The sequence below is a fragment of the Gopherus evgoodei genome, chromosome 8, assembly GCF_007399415.2.
Source record: "Gopherus evgoodei ecotype Sinaloan lineage chromosome 8, rGopEvg1_v1.p, whole genome shotgun sequence".
NCBI classification, from domain to species: Eukaryota; Metazoa; Chordata; order Testudines; family Testudinidae; genus Gopherus; species Gopherus evgoodei.
Window position 1 is genome coordinate 51,106,066 of NC_044329.1, and position 19,567 is coordinate 51,125,632.

At 45.5% G+C, this 19,567-nt stretch overlaps 1 protein-coding gene across 3 annotated transcripts in view; it reads right to left on the minus strand.

Annotated features, from left to right (window-relative positions):
• RC3H1 (ring finger and CCCH-type domains 1) overlaps positions 1-16,412 on the minus strand; it is a 116,516-nt gene extending 100,104 nt beyond the window's left edge. The window contains exon 1 of one of the 3 annotated variants that reach the window (XM_030571786.1): positions 15,969-16,412. The gene's annotated coding sequence lies outside the window, so the exon portion shown is untranslated. The remainder of the gene's footprint in view (positions 1-15,968) is intronic. The other 2 variants (XM_030571787.1, XM_030571788.1) reach the window with 2 other exon arrangements.
• Between the last annotated feature and the right edge of the window lie 3,155 nt (positions 16,413-19,567).

Genomic DNA, 19,567 nt, shown 5'->3' on the forward strand with positions numbered 1-19,567 from the left:
CCCTGTACTGGAAACCTACTGACCGCTATACTTAGCTACATGCCTCCAGCTTTCATCCAGGACACATCACAATCCATTGTCTACACCAAGCTCTAAGATACAACCGCATTTGCTCCAAACCCTCAGACAGAGGCAAAAACCTACAGGATCTCTATCAAGCATTCTTAAAACTACACTTCATCCAGTGGGTATTGAAGAAACAGACTGACAGAGCCAGAAGGATACCCAGAAGTTACCTACTACAGGGCAGGCCTAACAAGGAAAATAACAGAACAACACTAGCTGTCACCTACAGTCCCCTCTCCAGTGCATCATCAAGGATCTACAACCTATACTGAAGGATGATCTCTCACATTCTCAGACCTTGGGAGACAGACCAGTAATCACTTAAAACAGCCCCCGAGGCTGAAGCAAATACTCACCAGCAATTACACACCACACAACAAAAACACTAACGCAGGAACCAATTCCTGCAACAAACCCTGTTGCTAACTCTGAGGCTCGTTCACCTGCACATCTACCAATGTGATATATGCCATCATGTGCCAGCAATGTCCCTCTGCCATTTACATTGGCCAAACCAGACAGCCTCTATGCAAAAGAATAAATGGATACAAATCTGACATCAAGAATTATAACATTCAAAACCCAGTAGGAGAACACTTCAATCTCCCTGGACAATCAACAGACTTAAAAGTGGCAATTCAATTAAAAAAAACTTCAAAAACAGACTCCAATAAGAAACTGCAGAACTGGAATTAATTTGCAACATCGAATTAGGCCTGAATAAAGACTAGGAGTGGATGGGTCACTACAAAAACTAAATTTCCCCCTATGGAGTGTACATCTACACTATCCACCAGATTGGTGGGTAACGATCAATCTATCAGGGATCAATTTATAAATCGATCCCCAATCTCTCTCCTGTCGACTGCTGAACTCCAGTTCGGCGAGAGGTGGAAGCAAAGTCGACGGGGGAGCAGCGGCTGTAGATCCCGCCCTGTGAGGACGTGAAGTAAGTGGTTCTAAGTCCATCTAAGCTATGTCGACTTCAGCTATTCTATTCTCGTAGCTGAAACTGCCTATTCCCCCCACCAGGCCTGATACTCATTTCCAACAGTTGAAAAGAAGGTATGAGCCACCTTAATTAGACTGAACTCATTGGCACTACGAAAGTGATTTTTCTTCTCTTGATATTCACCCCTTGTTGTCAACTGTTCAGAATAGCCCACTTCCACCTTAACTGAACTGGCTCATTAGCACTGACTCCACAACTTGATAAGGTAACTCCCCATCTTTTCATGTGCTGTGTGTTTATACCTATCTCTGTGTTTTCCACTCCATGCATCTAATGAAGCGAGTTTTAGCCCATGAAAGCTTATGCCCACATAAATGGGTTAGTCTAAAGGTGCCACAAGGACTCCTTGGTGTTTTCACATATTTTAAGAGACCATTCAAAGTAGAGGGCCCGTTAATATTTCTGCAGTGATGCATTCAGCTCATAAAATTTATCACTTTGAATCCCTCATTAAGAGGCCTAGCAGACTAACTGCTGTTCTCCAGGCTGAGTGTGGAAATATTGATCCTTTCCCCCTTTACAAAACAAGAATTCAGGGTTTCCTAAATATTGATTTCTCAAAGCAACAGTATTTGCCTTATATGATTTTGTTGAGTCCTGGAGCTATCCCTTGTTTTTAGAAAGGAGACATTCCTTCTTGCTATAAACAGCACAGAGAACAGCTGCTTAAAAATCAACATCACATGCAATCCCTTAACAAGAAGCAAGACACTGCAAATGAGAGAACAAAATAAACCAGTTTTAAACACATCTCTTCCCCAAGTACTCTACACTTTACCCCAGATAAGGCAATGGAAAAAGCAGGGGTGGCCAACCTGTGGTTCCGGAGCCACATACGGTTCTTCAGAAGTTAATATGTGGCTCCTTGTATAGGCATCAACTCCAGGGCTGGAGCTACAATGTGCCAGGGGGTGCTCACTGCTCAACCCCTGGCTCTGCCAAAGGCTTTGAGCCTACGCCATCTCTTCCCACACCCTTTCCGGAGCCTGCCATGCCCTCGCTTCTCCCACTCCCCCTTTGAGCCTCCTGCATGCCAAGAAACAACGGATGCCGAGGTGCGGGGAAGCGCTGATCAGCAGGGCTGCTGGTGGGCAGGAGGCACTGGGAGCCAGGGAGGAGCTTATGGGGGGGCTGCTGATATATTACTGTGGCTCTTTGACAATGTACATTGGCAAATCCTGGCTCCTTCTCAGGCTCATGTTGGCCACCCCTGAGAAAGAGTATGCAATTATTCCTCAACATTCACATCTTCTCCTAAGTAAGCACTTCTACTTAAGTTTTAAGGGTATCCAGAATTTAGCCTTTACTAAGTTAGAAAATTCTTGAACTCTTTTCTTCCTTTACATATACCCTGTATTACTTGTTATTGTTGGGAAGGGGGGCATTATGCTACCCTTGTTCAAATTATTCAGTCAATATCACTGAAAAAGCAAAATGAATCTAAAAATGAGCAAGGAACATCTTCTCTATATTTTTGAAGTATTGGAAAACACTGGGCTCAAGTGAAAGCTTAAGCTGCCCCGACACCCCTTAATTTACCGATTCTTGATTTATAGTGCTGCACATCTACTTTGTTTCTCCCTCCATACATCCTCTAATTGATATACATAGAATTAAGGTAGCCCAGCTCATGCCTTTCCAGAACACTGATTTCAGCAGAACTCCAACTTGTGAAAACCAAGAAATACAGTATTAAGGTTAACACCCATGCAACCTTGACTCTGCCCTCTATAAGCAAGTTTCACCTTCAAGAACAGCAATGCTTCCTCTGCTGCACTCCCAAGTACTACCGCTCCCTGAATAAAGAACTTGTATTGATTTTTGTGACCATAAAAGACAGTGGAAGTTTTCATACAACGTGTTGTTTGTCCTTCAAGTTCAAAGATCACCATGACATCAGTGGTTGCTTTAGCTTCTGTGAACACTTGAGCGGCCGATCAGGCCAACTGGAGCTTTGAACAGTCTGTGGCACACTGAACAAGAGATGCCACTATGTGTTATTTGATTAAACAGTGACCATGCTGCTGTTGCGAGATTTAGGCCATGTCTACACTAGCGAACAAAGATCGCTCATGTAGCCGCTCTATGCCGACAGGAGAGAGCTCTCGTCAACATAAAGAAAAATCTCATCTAAACAAGTGGCAGTAGCTACGTCAGCAAGAGAGCTGCACACACAAGCATTCACCAAGCAGAACAATCACGTGTGAGATCTTCCCAGCAGTATGAGTCAATGTTGAAACACCCCAGGGATAACTCGAGGGAGTCCTTGAAACATTTCTTTCTGCCTCTTTGAGAGTGCTTTCCTTCAGATCACTGTAAAATATCTTCTTTGGAAGTTGATCCTCTGACATTCTGTTGACATGGCCTGCTCATCTCATATGTGATATCAGAATATGGAAGCTTGAAATGCCTGGTCGTATGAGAACTTAAGTGTCTGGAAACTTGTCTTGCCATCTTATCCTGATCAGTTTCCTCAGACAGCCCATGGGGAAGTGATTCAGTTTCATAGTATGGCATCTGTACACCATCCAGGTTTCACATGCATACATCAAAGGTGGCAACATGACGGCTTTGTAGTCCTTCAGTTTTGTTTGTTGACTAATGCCTCTGGCAGGTTATGTGCAAATGTGTGAGAGCCTAAAGGTCACACTCACTTTGACAATTCTGGCGTTGATTTCATCATCTATGTGAATGTGACAGTGTATTTCCAAGGCAGGTGAACCTGCTAGAAGGATCTGGCCATTCACTGGGATACTAGGTTCTACGTCAGACTTTCCTGGTGCAGACTGGTACATCATGTTTGTCTTCTTGACGTTGAGAGACCGAAGTTGTCACAAGCTGAAGAAAAACAGCTCATTCTGCAGTATGTCAGGCTGAGATTTGACATTCGGGAAACAGTCATCAGCAAACCAAAGATCATGAAAATCACTTCCTGTACTTTTGTCATCACCTGTAGTCTCCTCAAATTGAGGAGCTTGCCATCAGTACAATATCTGGACAACAAATTTTGGTGCGACAATCACATAAGACGTCTGTAAGCATGGCAGAGAACATCATACTGAAGACAGCTAGAGCCAACACACAGTCCTGCTTGACCCCATCGATGACTGGAAATGGTTCAGATGACTCATTGTCATCCACAATTTCTGAAACATTGCAATGAATTTCTCCAGACAATATAGTCTGCATGCAAAATCCCAGAAAGAGGTGGTCTCCAGCTGTGCAGGAATTGGCTGGTCTTGTAGAACTAGCTCATGTGAGTACATATACTATCTCCGTTGATGCTTCTAAGCTCCAAATATCCTTTCTGCATCCTAAATTATGCTCCCAACACTCTTGGAAATGGTAGCCTTGACAATGAATCTCTACACAGCAGGATAACCACTTCACAAACTAAACTACTGTTCAACACATCTTAAAAGCACATATTGCAGGATCTGCCACACTGTATCAGACCAGCAGTCCATCACATTCTGGCAGTAGCTAGTCACTGATGGTTGAGTGGAAAGTACAAGACCATCCAACAACTATGCAATGTTGCATATGCCAGGGATGATTAAAATTCCTACTGGACCCCTTGAAGGAGTACAGCTTGTTCATGCAATAGGAACATGTAACTGTAAATCTTTTTGTATCTGACAGTTTGTGAACCCACCTCACTTGTAGTTATTGTTGATTCTGCTGGAAGAGACTAAGGGCTTGTCTACATCAGAAAGTTGCAGCGCTGGTGAGGGAGTTACAGCGCTGCAACTTTGAAGGTGTACACATCTGCAGGGCACCACCAGCGCTGCAACTCCCTGTTTGCAGCGCTGGCCGTACTCCCGTTTTGTCTCGGGTGTAGAGGATCCAGCGCTGGTGATCCAGCGCTGGTAATCCAATGTAGACAGTTACCAGCGCTTTTCTTGACCTCCGTGGAAGGAGGAAGCCTCTGGTAATCAAGCTGGTTTCCTTTCCCGGTTTGCTCTCTCGGTCCCGGAGCCACCCAGCAAACCGCAGGGAAGGAGACCTGCTTGCTCGGGGTTCCGGGACCGAGAGAGCAAACCGGGAACGCCGCGGTTTGCTCTCTCGGTCCCGGAGCCACCCAGCAAACCGCGGGGAAGGAGACCTGCTTGCTCGGGGTTCCGGGACCGAGAGAGCAAACCGGGAAAGGAAACCAGCTTCGCCGCGGTTTGCTCTCTCGGTCCCGGAACCCCGAGCAAGCAGGTCTCCTTCCCCGCGGTTTGCTGGGTGGCTCCGGGACCGAGAGAGCAAACCGCGGCGTTCCCGGTTTGCTCTCTCGGTCCCGGAACCCCGAGCAAGCAGGTCTCCTTCCCCGCGGTTTGCTGGGTGGCTCCGGGACCGAGAGAGCAAACCGCGGCGTTCCCGGTTTGCTCTCTCGGTCCCGGAACCCCGAGCAAGCAGGTCTCCTTCCCTGCGGTTTGCTGGCTGGCTCCGGGACCGAGAGAGCAAACCGCGGCGAAGCTGGTTTCCTTTCCCGGTTTGCTCTCTCGTCCCGGAACCCCCCTTGAAGCCGCCCAACAGCGCTGCAGTGTGGCCACATCTAACACCACTTGCAGCGCTGGTTGCTGTAAGTGTGGCCACTCTGCAGCGCTGGCCCTATACAGCTGTACTAATACAGCTGTAACAACCAGCGCTGCAAAATTTTAGATGTAGACATGGCCTAAGACTACAGCAGATTCACTAGTATTAATGAAGTTCATTAAATTCCACCACTGATAAGTTAGATGGGAGTGGCTCTCTAGGTTGGATCTGCAGAAGAGAGGATTTAGTGCACACGTGTAGCAGTCCTGTGACCATTTCTAGGAGCAGCTAAACATGGAGGGAAGGCCTGGGGTGACCTTCATTAACAGTACGATGACAAAACCAAACCCCAGGAAAAGGGTAGTTTTGATTGCACATTACGTGGGCTGTGTTTTAAAACGGGTTGGAAAAGTTGTCTGCTCACATCATGCTATTAAACGTAAAGATAAACGTTATGTGAACACCTAAGAGCTGGTACAATACAAGATGAGTACAAAAGCTAATAAACATTCACACGCAAATGTTGCATTCATAACAGACAATTATATTTTTCTATTAACATTTAATGAATTTCTGTCTTCCCTCTTTTCCTCCACCCTCCACTTTCTTCGAAGAAACTATTCCAAAGTTAAGACTAACAGATTTATTTGGGCAAAAGCTTTCGTGGGCAAAAACACAATTCAGTTGCATCTGAAGAAGTGGTTTTTTACCCATGAAAGCTTATGACCAAATATATGTTAATCTTTACAGTGCCACCGGAGTCCTCATTGTTTCTGTGGATACAGACTAATATGACTACCCCTCTGATATTATTCCGAAGTTTGCATAATTCATTACTACTGAGGAGAAATTCAGAATATTTTGGGACAAGAGAAGTGTGCTTTTCCTTTTCTAGCTTTCATTTTATCCTATCACAATTTGCATTCTATATAGAAAATATGAATTGTCATACCGCACCAGACACTGTAGTCCACCTAATCCTGTTTCCTGTCTGACAGTGGCAGTGGCAGGTACTTAACAGGAAGGTGCAAAAATCACAGTAGGCAGATGCGATATAATTTATCCAAATGAAGCTCTCATCCTAATCCCTAATAGTTAAACACTAGTTTAAAAACTAGAAGCATAAGGGTTTTTTTATCCCTTCCAAAATTCTGAATGCATGAGTGGGAATATTCTTGTCTATATAAGCATCTAATCTCCCTCTGAATGCTAACTAAACTCTTAGCTTCCACAACCCCCCAAAAGCGCTTTTGAAAATCTAAATAAACTATGACAACCAGTTTTGCTGTATCCACTACTTTGATGACACTTTCAAAGCTTTTTAAGAGTTTAGCGAGACAACTTTGCATTGCAGAAACCATGCAGGTTAGATAGTATATCATATGATGATCTTTCAGGAGGTTTTAATGATCATTTCAACCAATTTACCAGGTTCAGAAGAAGTTTTACCATTTTTAATTCCCTGGATCACTCCTGGGTACAAGATCTGTTACCTTCCAAGGCACCTATATAGTAGCTGTTTTTAAATGAGATTGCATGTTTTTGCTAGAAGTTCAGCCACTTCATACTTAGGAAGTCATAGATATGCACCATCTGGACCTTGCTGAACCTCTTCTAACCCTTCAATCTCAGATAGCACCTTATTGTCACTTTGTCTGAAAGTACACTTATTAAGATGGTCAGGGGGGTTTTAAGTTCATTTAAGGCAGGATCTAGATTGGAATCCTGATCCCGCTTTATATACAGCAAAGTTCAAATAAGATAAATTAAAGATGAGATACTAGCCATCATGGTAGGCTGGCAGTACTTTTGAATTCTAACATGGGATCTGCAAGTCCAGAAGCAGCTCTAGGGTTCTCAGGCCTTGTCTACACCAGAATAAGCTTCAATGCTGATAACACTGGTTCAACTCCACCACAATGTTATTTGACTTCAAACTATTATAAGTCACATTAAACTATTTCACTGATGATCACTTTAAAAGAAAACATCCAACCACAATACACCTCGTCTCCGCTACGAAACTGCACTGGTTCTGAAAATCCCAAACAGTAAGTAGCAGGGAAGTCAATGTTGCCTAAATTTGAATGGATGGCTCCAGGACAGGGGTGGACAAACTACAGCTTGTGGGCCGGATCCAGCCCGCAAGATTGCCACCCCTGTGGCGCCGTGGGCCCCGCGCCGTTCCCGGAAGTGGCCAGCGCCACATCCCTGCTGCCCCTGGGGGTAGGGTGAGGCAGAGGGCTCCGTGCCCTGCCCTTGCCTGTGGGTACCTCCCCCCCCACAGCTCCCATTGGCCAGGAACAGGCAACCTCAGTCAACAGCTTTGGGGACGGTACCCGCAGGTGAGGGCAGTGCACGGAGCCCTCTGCCTCCCCACTTCCCCATGGATATGGTGCCAGCTGCTTCCGGGAGCGGCGTGGCGCCAGGGGGCCTGTCTTAGCCCTGCTATGTGCCACTGCCACCTCGGAGCCACTCAAGGTAAACAGCGCCAGGCCAAACCCCACACCCTAAACCCTTCCTACACCACTATCCCCTGCCCCGAGCCCTCTCCTGTACGCTGCATCCCTTCCTGCACCCCAACCCCCTGCCCTGAGCTCCCTCCTGCACCCTCTCCTACACCTCAACCCCCTGCCCTGGGCCCCCACCCTCCACCCCAACCCCTTGCCCTGAGCCCCTTTCCACACTGCACTCCCCTCCCTGCACCCCAACCCCCTGCCCTGAGCCCCCTCCCACACACCCCAACTCCCTGCCCCAGCCCTACATTCATGGCCCTGCATGCTATTTCCCCAGCCAGATGTGCCTCTCAGGCCAAAAAGTTTGCCCACCCCTGCTCCAGGACAATAAGCATTTCAAACATGTTTCAATCAATAAGCAACCCTGAGACTGAAGGCTGAAAGTAGTATTAATACCCATCTCTAAAAAAAAATTAAAAAAAATTATAATAAAAAAAGCTCTCTCTCAATAAGTTATATGAAACACACCCACCTCCCCAACACTCATTCCCACACACACCTACCATATGCTCTTTCGAAGGAAGTAAAGCTAGAAGAGAGCAATGTTCTCTTTCCAGCGCATTGCTTTCCATTTCAACGTAGCAGAGGGCGACAAAACTTACCAATTATTAGAGAAGATAATTTTTTTTTATATTTTCCATCTACTTCATTTTCTCTCACTCAAAAAGAGCTGAACATTTAAAAAATAAATTTTTGGTCAAATATGAAGCAAGAAATATTTCAGCTTGAAGGATAAACCTACCAAGCAGAAGAGTTTATGGATGCTGTTCTGTAACTTCAACTATAGGAGGACACAAGCAGTGCCACTCTAATAACAGAATGAAACTGCAATGAACAAATGATCATCCAGAATCTTCATTTAAACATCAAAACAAGTTCCTCTCACAGCTGATATATGAGTAACAGGGACATTATTTCCTGAACCACTGCAACTGATTTCCAAATACAAGAGGAGGGGGGTGACAAAACACTTATGCTTTTGTAATACCACACTGAAACAGGTTAGTGCCTATACAGTTTTACAGACATTAAGACTTCTCCTCAGTTATGTCATTCCACAAGTACAGGAGACATAAGTCATTAATTCCTTTGAAACTACAGTAGTATGAGGTCACTTAAGTTTTACTACACAGGCCACCAATCAAAACAATGGGAGTGTGTGCAAAAGATAGTTTGCCCTACCGTAGTTCTCAAGACATACTCATGACCACATTGACACTAAGGCCTGGTCTACACTACGCGTTTAAATCAATTTAATGCTGTACCCGTCCACACTACGAAGCCCTTTATATCGATATAAAGGGCTCTTTAAATCGGTTTCTGTACTCCTCCCCAACGAGAGGAGTAGCGCTAAAATCGGTATTACCATATCGGATTAGGGTTAGTGTGGCCTCAAATCGACGTTATTGGCCTCCGGGCGGTATCCCACAGTGCACCACTGTGACCGCTCTGGACAGCAATCTCAGCTCGGATGCAGTGGCCAGGTAAACAGGAAAAGCCCCACGAAATTACGATTTTCATTTCCTGTTTCCCCAGCGTGGAGCTCTGATCAGCACGGGTGGCAATGCAGTCCCAAATCCAAAAAGAGCTCCAGCATGGATCATACGGGAGATACTGAATCTGATTGCTATATGAGGAGACAAATCTGTTCTATCGAAGCTCCGTTACAGAAGACGAAATGCCAAAGCGTTTGAAAAAAAAAATCTACAGGCTACACAGTGCTGCGTGACAAGCGTAACGGGAAGCCAGAGACTCAAATGGACGCTCATGGAGGGAGGGAGGGGGCACTGAGGACTCCAGCTATCCCACAGTCCACAGCAGTCTCCAAAAAGTATTTGCATTCTTGGCTGAGCTCCCAGTGCCTGTAGGTTCAGACACATCGTCTGGCGTGGTTCAGGGAATAGCTCGTCAATTTACTCCCCCCCACCACGTGAAAGAAAAGGGAAAGAAATCATTTCTTGACTTCTTTCAATGTCACCCTATGTCTACTGAATGCTGCTGGTAGACGCGATGCTGCAGCAGTGAAGAGAAGTATCCGCTCCTCTCCCCTCCCTGGTGGCAGACGGTGCTGTAGGACTGGTAACCGTCCCTCTTATCAACCCGTGAGTGCTCCTGGCTGGCTTCAGGTGACACTGGCCGGGGGCGCCTGGGTGAAAATAGGAATGACTCCCGGTCATTCCCAGTAGATAGTACAGAACGGCTGATAACTGTCTTCATCATAGCAACTGGGGGCTGAGCTTCAATCAGCCCCCTCCCTTTCATGTGAAAAGAAAAGATTCTGTACTGCCTGGACTATCATAGCAGTGGGATGCTGGGCTCCTCTCCCCCACACTGCTTAATGTCCTGCCTGGACTATCATAGCACCAGGAGGCTGCCTCCCCCTCATTTTATCTCACTAAAAACTCAGTGTTTCTTATTCCTGCATTCTTTATTACTTCATGACGCAAATGGGGGGGGACACTGCCACGGTAGCCCAGGAAGGTTGGGGGAGAAGGGAAGCAACGGGTGGGGTTATTGAAGGGGCACCCCCGTGAATGGCATGTAGCTCATCATTTCTGCGGGATCTGACACGGAGCAGCTGTACTCTCTGATACACTGCTTCTTTAGTACATTTGCCCCATACTCTAGGCAGGACTGACTATTTTTAGAAACCATAAAGGAGAGATTGACTCGGGGAGTCATTCCAGTTTTGCTTTTGTGCCCCCGGCTGATCTCAGCCAGGGGCACCCATGATAGCAGCAGACAGCACAGAAGGACAGATAACCGTCATCTCATTGCCAAATTACACTGGCAGCAGACGGTACAGAATGACTGGTAACTGTCTCTGCTATCATGCAAAAACAATGAATACTGCTGTGTAGCGCTGGAGTATCGCCTCTGTCCGCGGCATCCAGTACACATACAGTGACTATAAAAAAAAAAAAGCTGAACGGGCTCCATGGTTGCCGTGCTATGGCGTCTGCCAGGGCAATCCAGGGAAAAAGGGCGCGAAATGATTGTCTGCCGGAGGAAGGAATGAGTGATGACATTTACCCAGAACCACCCACGACAATGATTTTTGCCCCATCAGCCACTGGGCTCTCCACCCAGAATTCTAAGGGGCGGGGGAGACTGCGGGAACTATGGGATAGCTATGGAATAGCTACCCACAGTGCAACGCTCCGGAAATCGACGCTAGCCTCGGACCATGGACGCACACCGCAGAATTAATGTGCTTAGTGTGGCCGCGTGCACTCGACTTTATACAATCTGTTTTATAAAACCGGTTTATGTGAAATCGGAATAATCCCGTAGTGTAGACGTACCCTAACAGAAGCTACACCTGGATCAACTCAAAAGGAGAACAGATCTTATAACTCAATAAGTGTTAAATTTTTTTACTGTACAAAAATTATGCATGATCAGTCGCTATTTATGGATGTCACAACAGTTACCCAAGAATCTCCAGACAATGTGCCCTCCATATAGCTAACCTTAAAGGTCACACTGAAACTTCAAACTGTGCAGAACGCACTTGCTTACTGACTGCCATTTCACACATGAAGCACATGTTTATGCTCCCTTGACTATACTAGTTTCCAGTTCATTGTCAGGTGCACTGCAAAGTACTGGCTTTGATATACAAGTTTCTTTATGGTTCGGATCCTGTGTATCTTAAGTTAAAGCATAAAAAGAGATGGCTCGAGTATCCCAGTTGATCTCAGCTGTTAAAAGACCAACAACCACTTGCTTTGTACATATAGAGACAATTTTCTGTGGAGTTCATCCACAAACGGAATTTGCTTCCTTCCTCATCTGTCTCCATTGAGAGGGTAAGGTTGCAAGGCCTATCTATTTTCTCAGGCTTTTCTTGAAAGTGGTTTGGAAGGGTGGAAGACCAAAATAATTTTTATAGAAGGGTTATTGTTCATTGAGGTTGGTTCACTTGCTGTTTCGGTATAAGGTATGTTTAAAATAACTACCCAAACTGTTACAATACATTTTTTTGTAAAAATGAAAAAATTATTTTTTTTTCCAGCTGTTCAAGTCTGGAGTGGAGATGCGTACATGTTTGTGTGATCAGTGGTCCAATGGCAATACGAGGGAGAAATTTTCTGGTTCTAAATACTAGTCCATCAAACACAAGCAGGCTGCAGTATACCAGGCCTTGTGGGGCTAGGGGAAAAAAACCCACACTGATTATGTTTTTATTTGTCCCTCTTCTACTTTACAGCTACTTAAAATCACATTGCAACTGATTTCAGTGACGGTGAGAGAGAAAGGTCAAGATTTGAAATAAAGTTTGGTTAAACCACGTATGGGAGCTTCTGGGTGCTTATCACTTTTGGAAAGTCAGGCCACATATCTGGAAGCCTAACTTTAGGCACTCATTTTTTTAAATTTCAATCTTATTCTTCATATCATTTGAAAGCTGGGATTTGCAAGCTTTTCTGAGAATGTAAATAAATAAATATCTAGTTCTTATGCTAACTACTGACGGAAAGTGCTATAAACAGCTTTACAAAAGTAGCAAGTATCATTATCCCTATTTTACACTTAAGGCATTTAAAGCATTATTTTGCAGTCGTTTGTTTTCTAGATATTAGACAGTAAAATCATGTTGGAATTCACATGGAAAAAATATGGTAATCACAACATGCATAGCTAACAAACAAAAAACTAATTCCTGTTTTCTAATGGCATAGAGCAAACCTTTTTTTGCACTGATGAGTCATGAGATAATGAACCTTAACACTATCAGTTTGTTAATCTAGTAGTGCTCTTGGGCACTTGTCCAGCATCATATACGTCTGATTGGCAGGATTTGATTTAAATCATTAGTCATCATTAAAGATGAATTTCACCTGACATAAAAAAATCAACAAAAAATGTTTAACAGTCGGCAAGTGCAGCTTCTCCCACAGCTAACACCTAAGGGACCTGGTGTCACCAGCCTGGTAGCCATGCAGGGAGCACTCTACAGCCCCACTGTCACCTCCCTGCTTGCTCATTCACAGCCAGGTGTACAGGGGCCATCCCCAGGCAGAAGTCATTCATCAGTAGGGCGGCCTCACATAGGGCTGGGAGCTCACCCTCCTCCTCATGGAGTCTGGACCACAGCCTCCCCTGAACATTGTGGCCACGTGTCAGGCCCATTGGGGGAGCCCCCTGAAGCCCCACTGCCAGCACTACCCTAACACTAACCCCCCTTAATGCCCTGCAACTGTGAAGATTAAAATGATTAAAAATAGAAAATACTTAAAAATAAATATTAAACATTCAAATTTAAAAAAAAAAAAATCAACTTCTGCCAAGCCTATGTATATAGCAAGTCCCAGATCAGTGAAATTTTCAATCCTTGCCACCATTTTCAGATTCTTTCCAAATATTCAGACATATGAAAATAAAGCAATTAGTTCAAAATCTTAGATGTATACATCCTCTTAATTCACCACTACTGAAGAATGCCAGATTGACAGCATTTGGGATAGAAGGTCTCAATCCAGATAGCTGGTAGGTCATAGGTAACAGGAGTTCAAGTCCCTACAAACTGTCACATCAATGTTAGTTCAAACCTGGTTTGGAGGACCATCTTTATATAATTTAGGTCTTCAGCACTTAACTCTGTTAAACCTCTCAGTTAGCAAAACTGGTACTGGTCTGTGTCATGCAGACACTTCAGCCCACTTCCCAAAGCCTAAGCCATCATTAAGGCCCAGTCTACACTACAGACCTATAACTACATCGCTCAGGAGCATGAAAAATTCAACAAAGTTATACAGACCTAGCCCCCTCTATAGACAGTGCTATGTCAATGAGAGCGTCTCTCATTGACATAACTACCATCTCTCTGGGAGGTGGATTTACACTACACCAGCACAGCTGCACCAACGCAACATTTTACGTGTAGATCTACCCTTAGTTTCATGCAACTCAGACATTAGATCAGACCTTGCAATCACTACCAGCCCAGACCAACTTCAAACCAACAATCTAGTACATTTTGTTTTAAATTAAGTTGGTTTTGGTACAAAGTACAAGCAATTTCCTCTTCATCTCCATGAATTTTATTGCTGATCAAAGGTGTTTACTGACAGCAACTGAAATCAGAGTCCATCAAACAAACAGAATACATGTAGCATCAGTGCAAAGGTCCCTCAAAATAATGCATCTGCTCTGGAGGAGCCTTTTCTATGGCAGGAATAATAGGCTGAAACCATTTCAGAAGCGGGCCGGGAGGGGGGGGGGGGGGGAAAGAGATCATCCCCCTTTGTGGCACCCAGTTCTTATTAACTTCAAAGGAAACTATATATTCACATCAATAGGAGAAATTAAACACTGCATTTCTGGATTGATAATTTCTATGATCATTTCACTGACTGATAAAGATGTGGACCCCAGTCCTGACAACACTCAAGCATGTGCATAACTTTATTCATGTGTTAATAATCTCAATGAAGTCAATGAGACCATACACAATTAGTTGCCCATATGCTCAGGAATTGGCAGGAAGGTTAAAAACAAGATTTATATATCCCTGAAGAATGGGAAAAAATAGTTTAGTGGAAAAGGTAGCACACTTCCATGTGTCACAGATACTAGGCATCACTATAGTATAAAAGTAAAAATAGTCCAATTGTCATCTTACAGAGCGATCAAAGGGTAACATGTCACTAAAAGAGTTAATGGTGAAAAAGTATCATTGCTACTGATGGGGTGAACTAGCTGTTTTAAGATGAACTCATTTTTGCAATTTAATAGTTTGGCCATTTTAAATTTATCAGAATTACATTAAAATAATGGAAGCTCCTTACCAATTGATAAAAAGTCACCAATACTTCCCCCCCCCCGCCAAGTGACTGAAACAAAACAAGTTTTAAAACAACTGTTCAGAAGAAAGACGTGTATGTGGAAAGAATTTAATGAAGTACCAGTTTATAAAAGAAATGTCAGTTTTCCTATTTGTGGGCTCTTAAAATGGCACAGATCTCACTCAATATGGCCTCTGAAGACAATACATCATTTCTGGTTATTCTTCTTTTCTCCCTCCCCCCAAACACATAAGGGTAGCTACTCAGTGCTCTGTTTCCTGGCAGGAAATCCTTGCCCCATCTTTTAACTCTGTGTCTAAAGTAATACCAAAGACCAAAACAATGTCAAGTTGTTGGATCTTTTTAGATTTACATTTCCCAAATGCCAGGCTCTCAGTTTCCAGACACACAGAGAAATCACTAGCCAACTTACCCTGAATGTTCCCTACAACTCTGATAGGCACCCAAAACAGCAGCAGGCTGACAGGGGGAACAGGGGACACATGACACAGACATTTGTAGATATATTTTAAACAAAGCATTCAATGTGTGTCAAATCAGTTCTATAAATCCACAGTGGAGGCTGAATCCCTTTGAGGGCAGGAACCGACTTCCCATCTGTGCTGTAAAAGGCCTTTATAACTGGGGCTGGGGACTATATTCTCTTTCATACTTCAGACTCTCCCAGCAACCCAAATAGTGTCTTCTGTCCCCACCTCGGAATGACATGAGGCCAGCCCCACCTCCCCTAAACCAAGAGCCCCTGGAACTACCACCCCCATTCCTCCTCCAAGGGCAAAGGAAATTCTCTCTTTCTCCAGGCCCCCAGCTTTATAGAACCAACCTCCTTGGTCTCCCAGACAGAACAACTCGGAAATGGAGACCGGCCGAAGCCTGAGGCCTAGAGATGGAGGCAGGGACACAGGCTAGAGCCCGCTGCAATGACCCCCTGCCACCTGAAAGCCCTGAGTAAGGCAGGGCCCGACCCCCACTGGGCCAGGCCGGAGAGACACCACCTCCACCCCATTGTTCCCCGCACCAAAGCCCAGCACCCGCACTCACCGCACGGCTGGGCTCCCAGCGCAGCTTTTCTCAGCTCTGGGACACGGGGCTGGCCGCAGCACCCACTGCCTCCAGCACCGGCAGCAGAGGCCGCCTGGCCGCCGCCGCCCCACGACCAGCTGCTACTGCTGCCTTTGCAGCAGGGGCCATCTTGTGCGTCTGCCGCCTCCCTTCGAGACTGCTCCTCCCTCCCCCAGCCTGCCTGGAGCTTCTTCCTCTTTCTTCCGCCTCCCCTTCCTGCCGCGGGAGGAGAAAGGCAGATCCCCGGCGGGGGCTGCACTGCTACCTGGCTAGGGACTGTTTTTGCTAACCACCCTCACCCCGGCTGCGTGGCTTCCCCCTCACTCTGCCGCCCCTTCTGGAGCAAGCTTGGCTCTAGCCTTTCACACACCCCCTGCCTGTTCCCCCAACGGCAACCAGGCCCTAGCCCTTTCTGGGAAGCAGACACGCAGGTGAAACCGCCAGGCTACTCCGCCTCCTTCTCTAGCAACAACACCCCCACATACGTATTTCGAAGGGGGAGGGAGGTTAATAGGTGCCCTTCCCTTAACGCTTTCTTTCTCCCTCCTCTCCCGAACGTCCCCCACGCTTCTGGGCAGGGGATGGAGACAGATTAATGGCTCCCCACTCCTTATACTCGAAGGGAACCTTCCATAAGTGGTGGCTTCAGCGGTTAATGTTGTTAAGCCTATGCATGCCAAGTGTCCCAGCTTGGGAGAGGTGAGTCCTTGGTTCCCTTAGTAGAAGGGCAATGCTGTGACACCTTTTTATACAGCTGTTAAAATAATTTAGAATAAAGGTAAGATATTTCAGGGTCCCCCTAAAGAATTCATTTGTCACATAATACCTGGCACTGCAAACCTGTTTATTTGGGGATTTTAAAGTACTTTCCAAGCATTAATGAAGCCTCACTGCATTAATTAGTTAACAAATGTCCAAAGTTTAGAAGATTTAAACTGCTTTGTGAGAGCTAAATATTATTGTTAACCACACCTGTTTTACAGATGCATAAACTGAGACATATAGGTTGTGACTTGTTCAAGGACATACTGGCAAGAGAAACCAACAGTCCTTACTGCCCAGTCATGTGTTATAAATACTAAACAAATCTGGAGTTAAGTTCTGCGACTGGCTCTGTATGATCAGACCCTAGTGCCCACATGGAGTTCCATTGACTTCAACAGGGTCTTCAGACTCATTTTCAGGATCAGGACCTTATACTGTTTAATTTCACTCTACCCTTTCAGAAAGCTAGTTCAGTCACGCTGTATTTTAAAAGTGGGTTTAAAACACATCTTTCTCCCTCCTTGTCTACAAATTGCTTTGTTACATAGATGCTTCAGAACTACATTATTATTTATATCATACCACTCATCATATTGTGCTAGGCACTCTATAAACAGAACAAAAAGCCACTCTTTGCCCCAAACAGCTTACAATTTCAGTATAAGACAAGAGACAACAGATGGACACAGTTCAGCAGGTGCTAATAATTCAATATGGCAGAATTACATTCTTCAATTAGTAAATAGCATTTTCACACACACTGACAAATATTTCTGTCCGTAAACATTCAGAATTTACAGATAGGTAAAGTAAGAAAATGTTGCTTGAGAACTTAGAGTTTCACTTCAGGATAATTACTTTGTATATTTTGACATGCAATGTTGACAATTTGCCTTTTCAATGGTTATAAAGCTGTAACCTCATTGTCAACTGTCATTAAATAATTATATGATCCACCTATTATTAATTTCCCATAACTATGACAATTTAAATTGATATAAATCTAAACAAAAACCTACAATTTTCTGCAACTGAACATTTAAATAAAAATAAAAAATGCTTTCAAAGAAGCTAATATTATTCCTTAGTTATTAAAAAAAAAAAAACCTACTATCAGTACAATTTTTTTGGTCAGTATCAAGCATGACTGACCTCTGAGAGAGAGAGAGAAAAGTCCCATGCACCTAGACTGATCACCTGCTGCCTAACTTAGGGGAAGGGACCTTATAAGACAGCTATAGGTGAGCATTGACAGTTGCGTTTAGGGACTAAGAATGCCCCTGCAGGGGCCTGAGTTAGTAAGGAAAGATACAGGGAGGGAAGAGAATATTTGGTCTTCTCCACAGGCCTTTCCCCCAGTGGTGTTTTTCCCCTGCTGACTCAGAGGTGCTTTCTCATTTCCCTGCATGCATACATTGATACCTACATATAGCTAATTCCTTCTTTAAAAGGCCCAGATGCCTTTCCTTAAGCCCAATTGGGTAGCAGGTAATCTGTCCAGGGGGACCCTGCTCCCTCTTAAAGGGGCAGTCCTTATGGGACATTCAACTTCTCTGAGCTGAATGGTTCTAAAGGAGATGTGGACAAACTATGGCCCGCAGGACCATCCTGCCCAGCCCCTGAGCTCCAGGCTGGGGAGCCTAGTCCCTGGTCCCTCCCCGCTGCTGTCCCCCTCCTCTGCAGTTACACTCCCATGTGGGCTGTGCTCTGGCCTGCTGCTCCAGCTGGGCAGCATGGGGAGCTCAGCTGGCTCTGGCTGGGTGTAAAGGCTGTGAGCTCCTGCTGCTGGTAAGGGGACAGGGAGCAGGGGGGTTGGGTAAGGGAGTGGGGGGGGGTTCTGTGGGGCAGTCAGGGAGGAGGGGGAAATTGGAGGGGGTGGAGGTTCTCGGGTGGTGGTCAGGGGATGTGGAACAGGGAGGGTTGGGAGTGGGAGTCCCGGGGGCCTGTCAGGTGGTGAGGATGTGGATAGGGGTCGAGAGGGCAGTCAGGACAATGAGCAGGGGGGGCAGTTAGGGGCAGGGGGTCCTGGGAGGGGTGGTCAGGGGACGAGGAGCAGAGGGTGGTTGGATAGGGGGTGGGAGTCCTGGGGGGGATGTCAGGTGGCGGGGGTATGGATAGGGGTTGGGGCAGTCAGAGGAGAGGGAGCAGGGGGGTTGGATAGGGTGCAGTCAGGGGACAAGGAGCAGGGGGGTTGGATGGGTTGGGGGTTCTGAGGGGGGTAGTCAGGGGGTGGGAAGCGGGAGGGGGCAGGGGCCAGGCTGTTTGGGAAGGCACAGCCTTCCCTACCTGGCCATCCATACAGTTGCACAACCCCGATGTGGCCCTTGGGCCAAAAAGTTTGCCCACCCCTGTTCTAAAATGTTACCCCTGTGGTAGTCTATGTTGATATGGGGCCTGAAAAAGTTGTAGTTTTGTACAGCTTAATTAACTATGATAGCATATTTAACCTATTAAATTGTTATGGGGGACTGTATTATCCCCAGTTCAATATCTAGCCAGCACAGGACTCCATAACCTCCTGAGTACAGGAAAGAGAAGGGCTACTTGAGGTCAGAAGTGGTGACCTGGCTCATGTGAAAGTACAATGCTTCATGTAAACAGGAGAAGGCTGGAGACAGCATCCTTAGAGCTGGTCAAAGAGAGAAGACTAGATAGCAGATAGCCTGAGCCTTGGGTCAAGTCAGATGGTTGTAGGCACAAGGCTAGTAGTATCTGCAGCAGGAGCATACACAGGTGTGGTCTGCAGGCAAAAGGATATTGGGAAAGGGTTACACTGGAACTCAGAGGTCTGCTAGACACTTAAAAATTAGGTC